Source organism: Zea mays, chromosome 2 (genome assembly GCF_902167145.1).
Source record: "Zea mays cultivar B73 chromosome 2, Zm-B73-REFERENCE-NAM-5.0, whole genome shotgun sequence".
Taxonomy (NCBI): domain Eukaryota; kingdom Viridiplantae; phylum Streptophyta; class Magnoliopsida; order Poales; family Poaceae; genus Zea; species Zea mays.
In genome coordinates, this window is record NC_050097.1 from 114,727,610 (window position 1) to 114,744,131 (window position 16,522).

The 16,522-nt window shown below is 42.4% G+C and overlaps 2 long non-coding RNA genes across 15 annotated transcripts; both read left to right on the forward strand.

The window, feature by feature from the left end:
• Nucleotides 1-1,369: 1,369 nt before the first annotated feature.
• On the forward strand, nt 1,370-5,658 carry LOC103646869 (uncharacterized). 8 transcript variants are annotated; one of them, XR_002267260.3, is made up of 8 exons: nt 1,370-2,346; nt 2,812-2,904; nt 2,978-3,707; nt 3,809-3,857; nt 3,993-4,092; nt 4,227-4,364; nt 4,909-4,955; nt 5,528-5,656. It is a non-coding gene; the product is annotated as an uncharacterized lncRNA (long non-coding RNA). The 8 variants fall into 8 exon arrangements; XR_002267261.3 differs by having other exon boundaries at nt 4,227-4,342; XR_002267255.3 differs by having other exon boundaries at nt 4,227-4,996; nt 5,089-5,658.
• Nucleotides 5,659-7,424: 1,766 nt separating this feature from the next.
• Nucleotides 7,425-16,299, forward strand: LOC103646870 (uncharacterized). 7 transcript variants are annotated; one of them, XR_004856305.1, is made up of 12 exons: nt 7,425-7,896; nt 9,467-12,624; nt 12,714-12,840; nt 13,231-13,284; nt 14,023-14,085; nt 14,276-14,428; nt 14,659-14,717; nt 14,810-14,883; nt 14,969-15,066; nt 15,156-15,226; nt 15,867-15,939; nt 16,059-16,292. It is a non-coding gene; the product is annotated as an uncharacterized lncRNA (long non-coding RNA). The 7 variants fall into 7 exon arrangements; XR_004856310.1 differs by having other exon boundaries at nt 13,236-13,284; nt 15,156-15,939; nt 16,059-16,299; XR_004856309.1 differs by lacking the exon at nt 13,231-13,284 and having other exon boundaries at nt 16,059-16,291.
• The last annotated feature ends 223 nt before the right edge of the window (nt 16,300-16,522 follow it).

Genomic DNA, 16,522 nt, shown 5'->3' on the forward strand with positions numbered 1-16,522 from the left:
ACGCAACACTACAAGCTCTATCTCTATGCAAGTTCAAAACAAGCTAATTTAATTACATAATTAACTCAGGTCGTCGGACATAACAAACTAAACATAACTACTAGCAAAAATCTACATGCATATACAAAATTATACTAAAAGTCATAAAATTACTCACTTATTATCCGGACGTAGAGCTGGTGAAGCGAGCACCGACGGGGTCGGGGCGGGCGTCGGTGGCGTCGGGGGCAGGGGCAGAGGCTGGGGCGGGTGTGGGCTGCATCGGGGTGGCTCCGGCGGCGTCGTGGACGGTCACGGAGGCAGCCACGGGCTCGTGCTCCGGTGGCGTCGGGCGGGTGGGGGCGGGGCGGGCGGTCGCCAGCAGCGGCTTGGGCGGCGCGAGGAGGCCCCTGGCGGCGGCGGCTCGTGGGCGGCGGCGGGCTTGAGCAAGATGTAATGAAACGGTGCGGGCGTCGGCTGACGGGTTAAAATCCCTTATGTCCATCTGACAGCTGTCAGAGATAACGTTATGTCCGACGGCCCTTCTGCCAGCCATAGGACGTAGGATATTATGTCCGACGGCTGTCCTGGGCCGTTGGAGATAACATTATCTTCGACGACCTCCTAGGCAGCCGTCGGACATAACAGAGCCGTCAAAACTCTGTCGTTTTACTGTAGTTTATGAACATTAATCACTTGAAAAACAAAATCAAATAATCAAAGAGCAGTAGAGTGAAACCTGATCCAACCGTATTAATGGTGTGTCGGTGTACTCCACATATCCATCTTAATCGAGTTTGAGCTGCTTGCCTAGGATTTTGGTTTTTGGACGATGTCTGATCGCAAAGAAGCAGCCGACCACCTGCAGATCTGAGACCTACAGGTTCTTGACATTGACGCGGTGTGCACCTGTGTCCCGCATGCTCGTGCCCCAGCCGGCCACCGGCCTCCGCGGCACAACCTAACTCCCGCGTAGATGCATTGCATGTACCACACGCTCGTGGCCTCCGGCCACTAGCCGCCACCCAGCCAGCGCCTGCTGTGCTGCCCTTGCTTACTGCTATAGGGGCGATGACCTACACCACAGGCTTGAGGTTGGTTTCCCTCGCCATCGCAGGTCGCTAGGCTTAGATCGACAGCAATCTGTACCTCGCAACCTATATCTATGGAAGCAGTTGTACGACAAGTGTGGGATGAAGGTGAAGAGCAAGACATCTTGAGGAGGATGGATGGGGCGGCAGCGACGAGGAGGATGGGTAGGCGGCTGCTGCTGGGAATGAAATCAATGAATCAACTAGGGTTTAGGGTTATGGACTGTAGTAAATGTGACAGAATGAATCACTTGCTAGAGGGGATTATTGCTATGCATAACGAACCTTAATCAGGTTCCTTAAAACCTGAAGCCATTTCGAGCTCTCCCCGCGTTTTGCGGTCGTTGTTTTGCAGAAAGGCCCTTCGTCTTTTCGCGATTCAACCCGCCGTCCTCGCCCGAACCCCAATCAGGTTCGGTTGGCGCCCCGTCGCCGTCCCCCGAGCACAAACCCTAGCTTCTTGCCGCCGCCTCCGCCTGCTTCGAAGCCCTTGACTTGCTTCACCGCCGCGACGAGCCTCTCAACAACCTCCGCCACAACGACGGTCACGAGCCCCTCCACCGCCTCCGACTCGTCGCCTCGGCCCACCGCTTTCTTACTAGGGCGGCACCGCTGTTCGCGCAGAGGAACAGAGATGCTGCATCCACATGGACTTCGCCGCCGCTATCCTCCTCGAATCTACCTCCGCCTCTTCCGCCAACGTCGCTGGCAAGGAGATGTCTGGCCGCCGCCTCGCCCACCGCGCTACCCCAACATGACCTCCTCCTTGCTCTGCAGGAAGTCATACCTCGCGCTCCTCCACATGGTCCCCTGTGTCCCGCTCAGCCGCCTCCTCGACAACATCCAGGAGGTTTTGGTCGCCACCAGGCTCACCCTCCTCTTCCCCGTCGTCCTACTCGCGTTTGCCGCGTGAATCTTCCACTTCAGCTAGGCAAGTCCTCTCCATCTCCCTCTTCCTCCTCCTCCTACTGTCATTGTAACTTTTCCCCTTTAGTATGTGAAATGGTGGTATGTTCTGCGTTTGCAACATGCAAGTTTCACAGATGTTCAAATAATGCAACCAGATATTCATATAATGCACAGAGCCGACAGTGGGGTGTGCGAGGGATTGCTCGTGGTTTTGCTCCTGCATCTCTAGCGTAGTCCGCATCTCGTGCTTCTACCTTCCTGTTTCTATTGATGCATCTGTCTCGAAAGATACACTCAAATCTCCAGCCATCCTCTTCATAAGACAAACAAACCAGGCATTTTGTCCATGGATGTTCATCCTTCAAAGGTTAGTTTGTTACTATGTGTTGTTTGGATATTGTATATCCATTTGCTGTAATGGCACAAAAATTAATCGCTTATAACTGGCAGTGATGCATTTTAATTATGGAAATTAGCATCCCACACATGGCTGTTTAAATGCTACAAAATCCTTGTCTTAGCTGGCATATTTAGCTTTAAGCGATTACGGATGATTTGTGTCCCATTACTTTATGCCAAGTGTTTCAAGTGTAATATGCCTGGATGATGTATATGTCTGAACAGGAAAACCAGTGTTTGTTCTTGATGCAAGAGCCTTCTCAGAAAATATTGAGTTATACCAAATTATATTCACAAGTTTTCAGTTGTCATCAGTTCATCAAGATTATTTATGTACCTGTACCTTTAATGGGAACCTTATTTTTTAACTTTAATGTAATTGAGTTGATCTGGAATTTCATTCTATTTATCCAGCTACCTTGTGGATTCACAGGATGTTGCAACTGGGGGTATCGATACAAATGCAGTAATCTTTGATCGGTCATCTGGTCAAATCTTGTGCACGCTTACTGGTCACTCAAAGAAGGTATTTCCTCATGTGATTTTGAATTTTGTTGTAGTTTGCTGCAAGCTGTAACATTGTAACTTCCATTACACAGATAACCACTTTGAAGTTTGTTCCACGGGATCAACTCTTTGTAACTGGATCAGCAGATAAGGCAATTTCCATTTACCATAGGTTTAAGTAACCACTGGAATAATATGGGGATGCGAGGGATTGCTCGTGGTTTTGCTCGTGCATCTCTAGCGTAGTCCGCATCTCGTGCTACTACCTACCTGTTTCTGTTGATGCATCTCTATGTGATTGTAACAACCAAGAAGCATATGTGGCCTCTATTTAATCCACCATAAAAGAAGTATTTGGCGCGTTGGCCCTATTTCTTTTCCGGTGATCAAGTACACTTGCAATATCAGAAATGGTGCTTTCAACTGTTCCCTTTTAAAATTTATGTCCTATTTTTTGTGTTACAAAATCATGTTCCTGTTTTCATTTTACTCAATCGGATTGCAACTAATACATTTTTTTGTTCAAACTCATTATGTTTTCATGTTTGCATTTTCCTATATTTTTTGCCTTTGTAGAACAGATACTATGGAATTGAGATGTTTGGTTCTACATATATAGTGTAGGCATTGAATAAAATCAGGTCTGCATACTTATTTTTGTGCAATCAAAGTAGCTGTTAGTGGGTTCCTAGAATGACAATGTTGGTTTGGTTGAGAAGGATCTTGGAAATCAGAAAGTCTTGCTCTCAGGCATCAATCTCGATGAGGATGCAAAACCAAGAGGGGACAACTGTGAACAGTGGTCATTGTTCGTCGGCACTGGTAAAACTCTGCACAAATCACCAACAAACGCTTACACTGCACTGAATATAGCAATTTGATAACTTGCAATGGTCTATCTTATTTGAATTATATCTGCTCAGCTCAAGCATCATTGACGTTGGCGCTGGCCTCCTCTGTACAAGGCCAGGGGTAAGTGCCTTCCTCCCCTTTATTAGTTGATTCCTCATCCTCTCTGTCTCTTGTTTGTATTTTGTAGACCTGGATCCGAGATATCGCCAGCTCCCTTTTTTTGTTTTGGCCCTCATTGCTCTTCCCTACCACTAGACACCGTTGTAATAGAGTTGTTGATATCGATGTCGTCCGTGAACTGACTGTCGAGAAGGCCTCCGTGGATACCTAAGGCATGCAGCTCCTCATTACTTTGGTAATTTGTGAATGTCTTGCTTCTGTGAATATTTTATAGTAATTTCCATGTGACTGCATTCACAACTTGGTGTAGTGTGCACAACTTAATGAAATTTATATGTGAATAACTTAAATATTGGTGCCCATTTTAAGGTGTACTGACCCCAAGGCCGGTGCTGTTGACCCCAAGGCCGAGAACAAGGTGCTAGATTGAAGATGGCGCAGAACATTGCCATCTTGCTGCTCGTGCTGAATGTGATCAAGAAGAGGTCTGCAACGTGCTCTGTGATGGTGAAAAAATCCTCGCTGCACTACTTGCTAGATTTCAGTCATTTTGATTTGCTGCTTACATGCTGCATTTTCACGCCCGCATAGGATTAGTTTTGCTTGTCAGTTGTGTCTGACCATCTTCAGCTTATGACTGGACTACAGGCTACAACCATGCTTGTTCGTATATTTAGTATATTTAGCTATGTTTCTTTTTGGCGATTTAGTACCCACTATACCTATGCCTGTGGAAGTCTAGATCACCATCTCTTCAGGAGTAAGCATCTGGCATCTGCTACTTTATTTTAGACATATGTTGCCAGCTTCAGATATGTTCTTGACAACACTACCATCTAGAGAAATGTGAAAATATGTTGTTACATGGGACTATACATACCTACTGTATATTTAGACCTGACACGAATCTAAGTATATAGGAAAACTGCCAACTATTTATTAAAAATATAGACTTATTACATGGAAGGATCGGGTGACAAAGGTATGTGCTTTTCTTTTGGTTGCTATTGTTCAGTTCTCCAATCACTTATCATCTGTGCTTCTCATGCAGGCTATAGAGAAGATAAAATCTGCCAGGAATAAATCATCGCAAGGAAGGTGAGTATCTCTTGGCATCTTGTACAAACTACAAAGTGCAGGTGAGTATATTTGCTTCTTTAAATTGATCTTACTGCCCTAAAACTACTAATTCTCGACTTCATGTGACCAGACTCGATTTTTTTTAATCCAGTTGCCACCACATCAGCACCACTGCAACGGAAAGTACCTCCAGAAAATGTGACCCCAACTTTCATGATTATATGTTATTCTTAGCCTTCTCTGTAGTCATCAATTCTAGATAGGGCATCTCAGTCTATGCAGGCCAGGTAGCAATTAGGTCAATAGAAGCTGTATCTTACAAGCATGTCCTCGAGACACATGGCAGCACTTTTTCATTTAAAGTCATATGTTACTCATCTAAATGCACTATAGGGTTGTTCTTCTGCATGCCAGTTGTGTTTGAAGAGATTGTGTAAACAAAACTTAATTATTATGGTTGTTAGTTCTTAGTTCATGTCTGTACAACTTCCTCCTGTTCTTTAAAGCATATATGTTGCAAATTTTAAGGCGGTTATGTTGCTGTTTTGCACTTTGCCCGGTAATGTGCTTGATCCAATGGTCGAGCTCAGTGCTTGTGCAAAGCACACATGCTGTCCACGGGAATAGTCACCACAAACGGTTGCAAGTGGAAACCAAAACCTTGTTCGTGGACGGCGGTAATGTTTCACGTGATCTTGTTTATTTGTCTCTGGTCAAGCGCCCGATAGGGCGCCTCTTTTCTAGTATTATTTTGAAGTCCATATTTATTAGAAATATTTGGTTATCGTAGTGGTGACAACGAATTTTTCTATGATACAAGGTCTTGAGTTTGATTTTTTTAGAAATAATTTATTTACCTTTTTTCTTATGAACATATATTTTAAAAAATTTAAATTAATTTTTCACGTACACTTTTTTCTCATGGTGTAATTTTTAGATAAATATTATAGCAATTTTTATACGTGTATTTTGTTTTGGATTAATAACCAGAATAGATATTTTAAACTATTACTTATTTGTAATATATTATGATGACATAGGATTGTATATATATTTATGACGTTTATTGCTAGTAACTTATGACAAGATGTTCATCATGATATGTTCACCGGGTAGTGTTATGACGTTTTCTTAATGTTATTAGTGACTCTAGCCTAAATTCGTCACAAGATTGTCTTGCCACAAAAACTACATCATTAAACAAAATGACCAATGATGAAAATCTTTATTGTCATTTGATATTCGTCATAAAAGGCCACATATGTTGTAGTGTGAACAAGAAAAAACTACATGTCAATGTTGCGATGGCTGAACGACTGAATTGCGCGAGTGTGTGAGCGCAGGCAGAAGGGGGATGGACGGGCGACAACGACATTGGTGAGGCGACAGAGCTGGTGAGCGCAGAAGGGGAGCTACGTGTGGCAGCGAGATTGGGGCAACACAGAAGGGGCAAGCACAGAGAGTGTGGAAGAGCCGGCCTCCTAAATCGCCGTCCACAGAGAGACACTTGCACGGGTGTGCGGGTGATCAGGTTTTTGGGGAGCGTACTCGCGACTGCTCGCTTCGTCCGCTTGACAAGCACTGATCAAGTTCCTCATCGCCGGCGCCGTTCGAGGGACTGCACTGCGTACATCTGCCTCCGTCGACTGTGTACGACTATATCGAACATACACACGAGATGTCTCGTGTGAATAGAGCCACTGATGCCTTGAGCATCGTTCTCTTCGCAGGATACATTATGTTTTTAGTAATTGTGTATGTTTTACTATTGTTTACTGCGTATGTGAGTAGTAATATACACATGCACATACATGTCGTCAAATACATTGCCGTGATTTTCTGGATTAAATTAAAACTGAAAATGTCTATTTCTCCAACAAGGGCGAGTACAACAAGGGGATGGAGACAAAGGAGTCAAGTGCTTCTACCTTGTGTCGATCGAATCTATACTACCTATTAAGGGCCTGTTTGTTTACCCCCAAGATTATATAATCTTGATTAAATAATCCTAAGAGGCAAACAAACAGTCCAGCTTATTTGCCCAGATTATATAATCTAACCCCTTGGATTATGATAATCCATAAGCAAGTGAGGAGGTGCTTATTTCAGATTATTTTTTTTTCCACTTCTCCACTACCCTTTCAAGTTTCCTAGAAATTACCCACCAATGCCATTATAATCCACCGAATCGTTTTTGCGCCTATCCGGCATCCAGCGACCAGCAAATCCAGCATAATTCCTCCTCGACTCCTCCTAACCCTAGCCGCCAGGCTCCAGGTGCCCTTGTCTGGTTCGACCTAGTACAAATATAGAGGGCATTCTTGTCTTCCTCATACAAAAGAATCCTATTAACAACTCAAATAATCTGGGTAAACAAACAGGACTAATCAGATTATATAATTCAGATTATATAATCCAGATTATATAATCCTCCAAAAATAATCCAGATTATATAATCCATGAGGGTAAACAAACAGACCCTAAGGCTCTAAGGGTAGCCTGCCTTCCTTTGTTCTGCCTTCGGTCAATCTAGACCGTCCGTATCTGCTGCCCACGCCCGCTTGCATCCTGGTTGTCCAACCCTAGCTGGCTGTCGCTGCTCGCTTCGCATCAACCGTATCCGCTTCTTGGGAAGGCTCCATGCCTCGCCCCGCCGCAACAAACTCCTCCGCTCCACACCTCTCACCAAGACCGCCCCTTCCCTGCCCGCACACGGCGGCGCCCCAATCTCTCCACCACGTGTGACGGCGACGGCGCCCCATCCCTCTCCAGCGCGCGTAGAGGCGGCGTCCCTCCCTCTCCCGTGCGTGGCGGTGGCCGGATGCGGTGGAGGCGGAGGGTATCGCCATCGGCGGTAGCGGCGGCGGCGGAGGAGGCGGCGCCATGAGGGGGGCGCGGGCGGGAGTGGGCGCTGGCTGCGGCGGCAGGAGGTGGGACAGCGAGCCTGTGAGCTCTCAAGGTTCATCTCCTTTACATGTCTCCTTCACCATACCAATCCCATTGATGTCAGCGTTTAGGCAGCATTCAGAAGATTTTAAACGAGGCTGAACTGCTTTCTGGTTAATAAAGAATATGAGAAATTGGTGCGTTCCAAAATCCAAACATGCATGCCCCTGGGATGCTGCAAACAAAACCAAACAACCACACTTCATCTGCATTTTGACATTTCATTGAATTTTCACAAGCAAAGGCAAGTAAATATCACACACTTCAAACAAACAATGACTAATTCAGTGATGCTGCATAAACAAGCTTGTGTATGGCTGTTTGATGTACAAACCGCAGATCTGACTTTCTGTAGCTATCATTTTTATCCAATAACGCAGCTCTATCTGGATAGCCCATATTTGTAAGAGCCAATACTTGTAGTTGGACCATTGATAATCAGAGATTTGTGATAAATATCATGTGCCATGATGACACAATACCAGTGGTTTGGGGAACTACATGTGTTAACATCCTCTGGTATAATACAACATTGGCAACCAGGACTGTTATGGCTTGAAGAGGGCGGTGTCCTCATTCATTCACTATCATCACTATCGTAGTTCTGGCAGAGGGACTGGAGAACATTGGTTTGCTTCGCAGGTCCACTTTTTTGTTCATCATCTTGGCCTTTCCCGGTGTCTTGGACAGCCGTGGATTCGATCTTCTGTCTCTTATGAGGATCTGCGCTTGCAGACTTCGGTTTCACAATAAATTTGGGCATCCATCTCTTGCTCCCTACAAAACATGCCCAAGCCCAACAGTAAGTTTACACATGAAAATATGTCGCAAATCTACATATATAGGGGGCAAGAGAACAAGAGTATGGAGTGAAAATTTCGTGAAAAAAGATGATTATTTTTAACCAGGCAATAGAGAACATCATAGATAAATTCATTGTAAAATGCAAAATATGAAGGTTTTATATATTTTGAAAAATTGGAATGATCATTGCCATGGACAAACTGTCAAAATTCATAATAAGACATTACCAAGTTAAATGTGTAAAATGGTAACATTTTACAGTTCCCTAAAAAGAAAATTAAAACCCTGTACCTAAAGTTCTTGTGTTAACACTAATTTGACAGCATAATGAAACCATAATGTAACAGTAAATAATAGATGTATAATGTATCCCAGATTCAATTATGCCTTTAGTAGAAATACAGAATAAAATTCTGTGATATGGGCATAGTTATTAAGGTGTCGCTAAAGAGATGCTTAAGCAGTAAGGCGACCAGGAGAGGCAAGGCATCCTGTCACCTTGCCCACGAGAGTGAGGCGAGGGGAAGAGGCGGCAGTGGCACGGGGGTCAAGGCAGCGGCAACGCACGGGTTGCGGCGCATGGCGCATGGCGGCTGTGGTGAGGTTTGTAGGGAAAGAGAGTTGCGGGGAGGGAGAAGCTGGCTGCTGGCGGGGAATGAGAGCTGTGGATGTACTGCCGTCTTCGGAGTGGACAGTTGAAGGAGCCTTTCTTTTGTTTGGATGAGTTATCCTTGCTTAGCGATGATTAGCTGATAGCCACTGGCTCTTGAACTGTGCAGATAATTTCCAGGCTTCAGAACTTTGACAGGAGCAGTGTTGCATCTGTTGTCACAGCTGCAGATAAGGTGTGGACAATACATCTACCTGTCAACGCTTACTAGAGTTACTATTTCGTTCTTGCAGACTTCTTTGAGACTATATGATGTGAAAAGAGAGGTCTCTATTACACTGTTTTTATCTGTTGTTTTCTTCTAGAGGTACGAATAATCTAAGATTGTGTCGCTGATGATTTTGTCAAGAAAGAAGTCTAGAATCAGACGGCAGGTCATTGTGCAGGACTCAAGTTTCCTTATTCTTCATCCAAGATGTTAATTGAAGTCATTATCAACACAAGTTAGCTGTATAATCAACCTACTCTCTTCGCATACAATCAACATCTATGAAAACCAGGAAGCAACCTATAATTTTCTCACATGTGTGTATTTTTTAAAGACAAAATAGAATGCGGCCTATAAATTAGTTAAATTTAGAAAGTGCCTGTTAAAAGAGCCTTTTTTCTGCACAGGTGTTTAACCAAAATTTGTCTAAATCGGTGGAAATAAAGCTGTTATTGGTCTACTCAACCTTATTCATGATCATGTTACAAGTCCATTACTTGTAAGCCACCATAACAAACTTGCTGCAGGGAGGTGCAACCCATGTTGACATAGCATGTGACAAGGACTTAGTAAAGCTTGCCATGGATGTTACCAACCTTCCGGTAAGCTATCCATTCATAGGGTGATTGGAACCTGTGGTTGTAATTGCCGTTATGGTTTCGCCTAGCATCAGAGTTGGTTGTGCTAAGTGCATTTCTGGGGAAAACTGCATATTGCAGATCTATGTCTCATTTGTAGATCCTTCAGCGTTCCATTCTGCAGTACAAGCAGGAGCTAAAATGGCCAGGCACTAAACTTCCGATGCTAACCATGCAAAAATTTCAAAAGAAAGTCATTTTTCTATAACATATGTTTGCACCCTTAAACCATCTTTCTTTATGGTCTGTTTTATTTGGTAATTTATCTATCTGATCAGTTTTCAATTTTGTATCGCATTTCAAAATTTTCAGAACATAGGGAGCATCAGCATGCTTGGTAGTTGGCACTTCTTAGTCTTAATTTGAATGTGTTCACAGCTATACTGATATACAATTCTCCAAATTGTTAATGAATATGTTCTCAACAAGTATGATATTGCATCAATTGGATTTAGGAATTATGAATAAGTATATTATTGCCCTAGCATTCTGAACTCTGTACCTAAATTTAGCTTTATTTCTCTAAGCCTGTTTCATTCAGTTACCTTGGCCGCAACAGTTGTAAAGTAAAACTGAATGCTACTAAAAACATTAGTTCTATTTTTATGTATTTTGATTGTTCCAAGCAGCATAATTAATTACATAGTGATTTTGAAGTGTTCTTTTCAGTTAGTCAGTACTTTGATGTATATCAGGATTAATCTCTGGTGTTTAATACAGTGTTTTGTAGCGATTAATGGTGTTGTCTCAATGAACTCATACATGCGTTTTCTTCGATCGTACCAGGAATCGAATGTTGCTGGTTAGATTCATTTATGTTCTGTTCGTGCTCATGGTGTCTTGTAGAATAGATAGAGTGTATGCCTGTGTTCTCTTTGGAAAGTGTATTTTGGTGCAACAACCTCTATTTTTTGAACTCAGGTTGATGCTTCTGTTTTTGAATGTTTCTCCACATATAATGAATATGGGTTGGGTTTAGAAGGTGCTAGACAGAGACCGATTTTTTAAGGTTGACAGCCTAATTATGAGGCATACAATTTTTTGGCTCTCCTGTATGACATTTCATGGAAACAATAATTTTCTCTGTATCGATGTTTGAAAGACCGTAACTATTTGTTGATAAGCTCTAGATGGTGTTGGTTGACCTCTTACTGATGCTATTTTATTTTAGAATATTTTTTTGTGGAAGTGGAAGGGTTCTAGCAGGGATTCTCTTCCCTTCAGCCGAAAATCAACAAGGATCTATTCAGGGTGGAACTAACTGACATCGAGGTTTGCTCGAGCTCCCTCAGCACATAGCTGAACAAGGTCCCGATGACCGCTGTTATCTGCGTACACTGGTCCAAATCATCTGCACTGACCAGAAGAGGCTCAGCTACGACACTTGAGGACGATGACAGTGAACTGAATATATTTTCACAATTAGTCTAGATTTATGGATGTGTGCCTTCATTAATGGTGACAGTAGTACTCATGTGGCTCCATTGCTCATTGAGATATGGTGGCATGTTGAATTGTTGACCCCCCTACGTTGTATCACATATTCACATCTACTAGCACTGGTAGTTATGAACTAGGACAACAACTCTTTTTATTTTTCGTATTAGCCTTCTTTGAAATGATCATGCGAATATTGATATTTTCACATTGTTTTTTTTTGCGATTTTAGCCTTAATTTTCATATAACTAGCTCATATCGTCATTGAATATAAGTCTTTAGGTTGTTATGTTTAGGCTGTCTCTAGCATCCTTTGTATCCCACACCTTATCTCATTCCCTATATCGAACTTCATTGTAGTCTACAATGCAAAACAATATTTTTGCACGGTCATATGCAGGCTCTGCTGAGCACGGCCTTAGAGCATCATGCTTCCCAAGTTAACAGTACTCTCATGGCTATATCTTAAATCTGAACATGAAGCTCATTCCAATGTAGAGGATATCAATGAGTAGAGTTCGGTTACTTAAATCATACAGATTAGTAGTACTCTACTTTGTAAACTTTGCTTCAAAGCCTTGTAATCCTTTGTGCATGGAGCTTTTACGTCTGAGAAACTGAGCCTACAAAGACTTGACTTCATTTGGCATGTTATGCTTGTTGCTAGCTGAATGAATTAGAATCCAGCCTTTTATGGTTTATGAGCAAGCGGTAGCTTAAGCACATAGCTATATATCTTCCTGCTATTTTAAACTGAAGATGTTTGATGTGCTACACTTGGTGTTGGCATATATTTTTGGGTGCTAACATTTGTGATTCTGCTGCAGTAAGACACGTGGTATGGGAGTTGGGCGCAAGCTCAAGACCCACATAAGGAACTAGAGGTGGGCTGACAAAGCCTGCAAGAAGAGCCATCTCGGCAACGAGTGGAAGAAACCCTTTGCTGGGTCATCTCACGCAAAGGGAATCATCCTTGAGAAGATGTGAGCTCACGGAACAGTAGATTCCGTTTCTTCTGAACAACAGGCGAGTTAAGCAATACCTGACATGCACTACTTCGTTTCATTTGCAGCGACATTGAGACTAAGCAGCCTAACTCTACTATCCGTAAGTGCGCTCGTGTCCAGCTGGTGAAGAACGGGAAGAAGATTGCTGCCTTTGTGCCAAACGATGGTTGCCTGAACTACATCGAGGAGAACGTAAGTTCTATTTCTCGAGCTCATAGGACTCTTTGACCATGGGCAACTCTATTTATCCAGATCATACGACTTTTCACCTTGGGTAACTGATGGTTGTTCATGCCTGCTGTTCGTTGCTAATTGCCGCCACACTCCGTCTCTCTGCATAGGCATATATGTTAACCACGATGTTGTTCACTAAAGAAAGAAGGATAACTAATGAAACATACAAATGGTATGCCACTGGCACTAATAGTTTCATATATGCCTATGCATTTTTTACAGACTTTGTGTGAGAATATTATTCTCACTTTCTTTGCTTTATGTTTTCACTCATATATATGCAAACTAGAGTGGAATCTTTGATGCACACCTCTTTCGCCTCAGATTTAAAAATCCCTATTTCTGCAGCATAGGGTGCGAGAGCGGGGAAGGGAGCGACGGTGGTGCATGGTGAATAAGCAGGTGAGAGCTGAGAGACGATAGAGATGAGCAAACTAGCAGGAACAAGAATGAACAAAGAACTTAATGATTGTGAATTCAATCAGAGAAAACATTTCTTTTTATGGCCATTGTTCCTTTGGAACGACATGCATGTCTCATTACACTTATTTTTCTATTCTTTTTCATGTATCTTCCTCTAGAATGCTTTGACCTCAGCAAAACATAATTTATTTCATCTAAGATAATTATATCAAGCAATTGTTCTACCTGTTAATGGGCTAACTGATGAAAATATATATGGCTAGAGTGTTGGTCGGACATCGGTGCTGGACCAACACAAAGGTGATAATTCTTTTTAATATAGATTTGTGTATGCGTGTTTTGGATCTGGATCCTGGAATGAGAAGATGAGCCGGTCCGCGTGGGCCGTGTCGCCGAACTTGGTGACGTGGCGGGCAAAGAGCACCAGGAGGCCCAAGAGGAGGTGACTATCATTGAATAGGCCATAGTTCCGGTAGAGCTACCGCTTAAACAAATTTCTATGAAATTTTTATACTCCCTGATCCACGACATGCATTTCAAAAAAATTCACAATTCTGGTGAAATCCCTACGTTTCAAAGACCGCTGAAACTAAAATCAGGAGTGTGCCAACTGCACGTGTCATGTGAATTTCTCAATGTTTCAGTCAGTGATATGCTTATTGGTTGGGTTCGTATCATTTTCAGAAAATGACTGACATATTTTGTTTGCAATCATAGATTTTGTGATGCTCCTTTTTGGACGCTTTGCGCTCGTGTAGCTGCTAAGGCACAAGAAAAGAGGTTGGAGCTGTTGTACATTCAGTGGAATCCTAAAAATTGGAAACCTCATTTTTTTCACTTAAGTTGTTTCCCATGTTGATGTAGTAATTCTACTCTCTTGTTTCGGATCTGAATATTTGTTTTTTCAGATTTGTCTGGTTGTTGTCTCATTGTAATGTATATTCGTTGTTTTTACATGTTTCTTGGGCAGCAAACGGAGAGGAATTTCGAATTGGCAGGTGCTGCCTCCACCTGGTAACGGTGGGCTGAAATACTATGGTTGTGAGCAGTAAATTCGACCAAATCATCTGCTCCTCAGAAGCCATCTGCGCCTCGACCGGACAGTGACATAGGTGATCCACAGGTTTGTGTCGGTGTCATTATATTAGAGACAACAATGAAATGTCAATTTCGATGTGATTAGGGAGTGTAGAGAATGAAACATGAATGTCTCATTCTATTTGTGAATCACCCCTGCACTTTGAATCACTTATGTCATTATTAGTAATCACATAATATTTTTCTTTTGTTTTAGATTTAATTGTTATAATTATATACTAATTCATGGTATTAATTGTCTTCTAATTTCAATAGCATATTGTCGCTGTTCTATATATCAGGGTGACTATTCCGTGGTTTCTTTATCCAGGAAGGTATGATTTTAGCGTGCATGCTTATTCTTCAGGTGTTCTTTACTAGGATGTCATGTTATTTGTATCTCATAATTGTGATGTTACTAATACAGGATACCCGTTCGACTATGTGTTTGACCGGACCATTCTAATGTATCCTCAAATAGGCGCCAACCCGTGAACCAGGGTATGCGAGGGCCTTTTGTATCTGTTTGATGTACGTTTCTATAGTTTGTTGGACTTACTACATCTGTTGACCATTGTTTATGCAGGTGATCTTATTGTATTGGGAGCTGATCTTATTGTAATGGCAATAAGTGTAGTTGATGGATGGACTGATGCTGACACTAAACTTATGGAGCATCTTTTGGTAAATAGGGTACATTTTGTTTTGCTTTCCTATTAGTTTTTGCATTGTGGGTGGTTCACGGGCAAGTGCAAGCCGCGCTTTGGGTGCAGGACATTGCGGGGCCGCCCGCTTCTTCCCCTACGACAACTGCGTTGACATGAGGTCCACGGGCACCAACAAGGTTAGCCTCCGGTCTGCTTGGCTCAGTCCCCTTCCTAAATTCTGATTCCATGTCCTTGGATTTGGGCGAGACCGTCGTCAAGGATGGAGCAATGTAGGGGGAGACAGTGCGTAGAACCTATTCTTGCTACATGAACTCAACAGGGGTTCTTCACGGGTGGATTTTATTTGTTGCATTCTTGGAAAATGGAAAGTGAGATGAAAATATCAAATGAAATTTTGTGGTTGTATACGGTTCAATCCAACGAGTGATCAGGGAAATAAAAGATAAAGGACCGCTTATATCAGTTCCTAGCTTCCTGCTGTTATAGACAATAGGTCTTCCAAAAAATGATTATTAATGGGATACTATCACAAGACATTGCATTAAAGGAGTTGGGTGAGTATTGTATACCTGTTATTATTTAGATTTGTGCTGTAATATAGAGATTTAATGAATGTACATTGTTAGTGTTTGCAGTTAGCATATTTGTGGGGGCATTGTCTGGAATTTAGCTGTAGTTTCTCCAGAATTGTGCCACATAAAATGGTGGGCTAGGATTTTGATTGTGTCCTGGATGACTGAGTATATGTCTTTGACTGTTGCCTTTTATTGCTATATGTGAGGCCGTTTTATTGCGCTGTTGTGCACGCGGTTGTAGGGAGGGCGTATTATGGCGGCTACGAGGGACCGATGTTCCTGTGTGGCGGTGACAACGACACCGTGGAGCCAAGGTAATGTCAACAAGCTGATTTTTCAGATTGGAATCTATGGTTGTTTTTAAAGATCGAATATGTTCTAGCATCTTAAAAAGATTTGTCTGAATGTAAACATTTGTTCTGAGGTCATTTAGGTCTCAAACAAAATTCTTGGACTTATTTCGTTGGAGGGAATTGGACATCTCGAGATCTAAATGTGTATAAAAGATCCAAATGTGTATAGAACATATATTTTTTATGGTTATCAAATATGATTGTGTGCAAAGCATGGACATTTTACTATAACAATGAAACACACATTTGTACATAATTCATCATGGTATTATATGTTGCCATTGCAACGCACGGGCACTCACCTAGTATAACGATAATAGAACAAAAGCGGAATTGGGCTTTTTTTAAAGATTTGTGGATTTGGATTGTTGGACAAGATAGTGGATGTGTGCTGTATTTTTATATTCATGTAGTTACTATTTTTTTTTCTAATTCTCATCATATATATATATATATATATAATTGAGGTTGGGCCACGGCCCCTTTACCCACCCCGTGGCTCTGCACCTGGTAGGCGCGACAGCCAGTTGTGCTCTCGAGGAGG